General features: G+C 41.2%; 1 protein-coding gene across 3 annotated transcripts in view; it reads left to right on the top strand.

The window, feature by feature from the left end:
- Nucleotides 1–210: 210 nt before the first annotated feature.
- SNAP25 (synaptosome associated protein 25) overlaps nt 211–3,936 on the top strand; it is a 78,461-nt gene continuing 74,735 nt past the window's right edge. For all 3 annotated transcript variants that reach the window (XM_025039942.1, XM_025039941.1, XM_006921591.3), the window contains exon 1: nt 211–390. The gene's annotated coding sequence lies outside the window, so the exon portion shown is untranslated. The remainder of the gene's footprint in view (nt 391–3,936) is intronic.

Below are 3,936 nucleotides of genomic sequence, written 5' to 3'. Positions count from 1 at the left end.
GTTTGCCCGAGACCGGGTGTTAAAATGGAGTTATAAGAATCATCCCGTTGCCGTGATTATAAAAGACTAAAATATAAAGGTTTGCAGTAAAGCGCTCAGGGAGCTGAGTCAAGATCTCCGCACCTCGTGGCTTCTCCCCTCCCATCCCGAGCCTGTCCTCCCTCCGCCCTCTCCACAACACACCTCCCCCCGCCCCTCCAGGAGAAGGCTATTAAAAGCTGCTGACGTCAAAAGGGACGGCCATCTTTGATGAGGGCAGAGCTCACGTTGCATTGAAGACGAAACCTCGGGGAGGTCAGACGCTGTCTTTCCTTCCCTCTCTGCTCCGCTGCTCCTCCACACTTGCAACCTGCAGGGGCTGGGCGAACACCACCCTCTGGAGAAGCTAAGGTAAGGAGCCCACTCTCCAGGTCTTGTTTCTGGCTCTGGATGGCTGTATACCCAGAGAGGACCACAGCTAACAGACCAAGTGAGCTTGGGCAAATACAAGTATTTGTGCACCTAGGGTGCGGTATTCCATACGTGCGCGTCTGGCTAGACTCCCGCTTGGAGCTTTATAAAGTATTTTCGAGGTGAGCTGCTTAGGTAAGGGATGAATGGGGACGCTGCAGATGGTGCGGTTCGGAGGAAGCGCAAGGTTACGTACTGAATAATAACTTACTCTTTTGAAACAGTAGTGGGATCCTCTCTTCCATTTTGCGATGCAGTTTTCAGAGATGTTTAGGCTGCTTTTTTCTCTCCTGTAGACCAAAATAAACAAACCCTGTTGTTCTAACCCTATTATTACGACTGTTGATGTTAGGGCGCTATTACCCAGGGAAGAATTGGGGAGAAGGCAGGGTGTCGGCGCCGGGGAGACGAAAAGAGAAGGAGGAGTTCCCGCCTTGGGCAAGCTGAGCTGCAGAAGCGACAGCAGCCTCCATGCCCCACAGACTTGATTTATGTCGCCTGCTTCACATCAACTGCAGGCTGGTGGGAGGCAGGCGGGTCGTGCTGGCTAGGAGGGCCCTGTAGAGAGCGGGGGTGGGCTCGCCTTGGGGACTGCGGCGGACCGCACTCAGTACCCTGGACAGCGATACTGAGGGGCCGCGGTGGCACCTTCGACCTTTCAGCACCGCGGACAGCAGTCCCGGCCGCTGCGTTGCATCTGCGGCAGAGATGCCTGGCCAGGGCTAGATGTTCCAGGGCTAGAGGCCAAATTGCCTGAGACCTTGATCCCACAGAGACCCCTAACAGAGCAGACGTGGTAGGTTAAAAAGAAATAAAGAAAAAGAAATCCTGCCCACAGAGGCTCCTTTGCAAGCAATTACCTGCTCCCATCCTCGCAGCTCCTGCATAGTTTCAAAAAAATAAAAGTCTACCTGCGGAAATTTTCTGTATCACCTTCTTACATTTTTGCTAGGAAATAAACACATTTTGAAAAAAAAAAGTCTACATTTATCCTCCAGTAGGATATCAAAGCTTTCGTTTGCTTTTGTTTTTAACATAGAGTAGATCTGTCTACAGATCTTAGATAGGCACGAATGAGGTATACATGAAGATGCCAATATGATCTGTTTATAGATATGATATATCTCCATATATATTTCTATTTGATAAAAATATGGAGGAAGTTGAACTAAGAAGAATCAACTTTAAAAATAAATTTGTCTTCCTCTTCCTTCTCTCCCATCCTTATAATTAGGGATGATCCCAAGCACAGACCCACAAAAAATACACTTTGAGAAATATTACAGTTCCTATACGGTATAGATTTACCCTCTTTGCCATGGTTTCAGAGTAAGTGGAAGTATTTCCGATGGACATTGGTTATCTCAGGTAATCATTTCTGATTTTGACAACATTAAGACTGATCTTTCTCAGAACCCAACTGTGTCCTTCAGAGTAATACTAGTAAAAGGACTATGGAGTTAGACTGGAACTGGACTCTGACCTAAAGATCTACTGCAATTTCTATTATGGCGCTGCGGGATTTTGCTGAGGTGGTGATGAGTAATTTAACCATTTTCTGCTGTGAGAAATAGAGCCTCTAAGTGAACAAATTATCACAGGGATATTTATAGCTGTTCGATGTAGATAAAATTTGCATAAAAATACCAGGAGCAAAATTCTACTATTTGAGTAACTGTTAAATAAGAGAAACAGTGTCATAAGTAAGATTCCACTATTTGAGTAATTGTTAAATAAGAGAAAATGCTATCACGATCCCCTGAAAAGCCTCAAAATAAGATCTTGGACTGTGTTTAGTTAATCATAACTCCAATCATTTATATACTAGAGGTGCTAAAATACCTTGTCTATATAGAGAAGTATTTTCATTCCCAGCTATTTATCTCCTATTGTTTTTCATTTTAATGGAAAACCATGTGTTTCCATATAAATATATATTAGTTTGTTATTGTATATGGATGCAAAATTATTATCCAAGAGTATGTAATTGCATGGAAAATTTTTATAACTGCAATCTGCAGATGAAATAAACAACTGTGTTTAATGATGGGAGGAAGAGAGAAAAGACGGGTATGAGTCTTCAAAAAGGCTTTGACTTTATGCTGCATGTCCAGACAGCTCTCTGCGTAGTTGCGTCAAATGAAAAAGCCTAGTGCTGCCGGAATTACGTGCTTGGACGTTAGTAATTACTGGTGGGTTTGTGTGCTAGTGGAAGATTGGGGGTGGGGTGATGGGTGCGGAAGTAGAAGACTGCAGTGAAGCTGGCAAAGGGCACAGATCTGGGAGGAAGTGGTGATGTGCATAATTATGGAGTTAATTCTAGAATAGCTTACTGAGAAATTAAAGAAAAACATAATTAAAGTATGAATTTAACATTTACATTATTGATAAGCTTCAGGAAAAAATCAAGAGATTACCTATTTTAAGTTTTAAATTTTAAAAATTCAGGGCAATAGAGTGAAAGGAGCAGATGGACCTAGGGATGCACCAGGAAACATTCACACAGACCCTCCAATAGTACCTGTTTATTTGCTCACTGGCATTTTCTGTATTACTACCTTGGCACTCAGAATACAAAACAATTTATAATCTTATGAACCTCTCCATGGTAAAAACTCCTGAGAATTCAGTTTTATTTTTACTTTGTTAAACATGCACAACCACATTTGTACAAACGATACAAACTGCCCCTTAATTAGCTTGTCTAAAAATATTCTTAAGCTTTAAGTGTTAACCCAGAGTAATGTTTATCAATCAGAGATTGATGTTTTTGCCAGTAATACCTCTTCCCAAGGCAGCTGGCCTTTAAGCAGAACATGTAGGTTTTGATGATTAGTAGAAATGAGAGAGAATTTGAGAAAAAGGTTGAGAGAGAAGATATAAAGGATAAAATAGATAAATCTGCTCTTTAGATGATGCACTATGAAAAAACTATTTTTCTTACATTACAGAACTGCTTTATAATGCTATAAAGATAAGAAAATTGTTGTTTTCAGCCTCAGCAGTAGATACGTTTCTGCAGTGTCATCCCTTGTCAGCAGGGACCAACCTGATAGGAAAATATTGATCAATCAGTGAGCACCAGATATATAAATAAACCCCATGGAGGATATAAAGTCTCATGCTTATACCATCTTTGACCTCAATAAGTTTAGTGCTAGTGATCTTAATGAAAACAATAAACAACAAAATTTAATAAATAATATCAGAAAGAAAATGCAATAAAACAGTAGAAGAAAAACCATGAGGGAGTGTATAATTACTTGCCAAGTGAATGTGACTGAAACTAAGAAATGTAAATTCTGAGGAGGACAGTTATGCAGTATGACAGTTAGACTAGTATGATCTGAGAGAAAAGGAAGGACTTGAGCAGACTTTTGGAGATGAGAAAGAGGCGAAGGAGGTCTTCAAAGTTACATCATAGGCAGAACTACAAGTTAGGCAACCCTAAATTATAGTCAGCAAACCCTAAAAATGTTCATCCAT

Source organism: Pteropus alecto, unplaced genomic scaffold (genome assembly GCF_000325575.1).
Source record: "Pteropus alecto unplaced genomic scaffold, ASM32557v1 scaffold45, whole genome shotgun sequence".
Taxonomy (NCBI): domain Eukaryota; kingdom Metazoa; phylum Chordata; class Mammalia; order Chiroptera; family Pteropodidae; genus Pteropus; species Pteropus alecto.
Note: the sequence above shows the minus strand (reverse complement) of the source record. Positions and strands in the feature narration are given on the sequence as shown.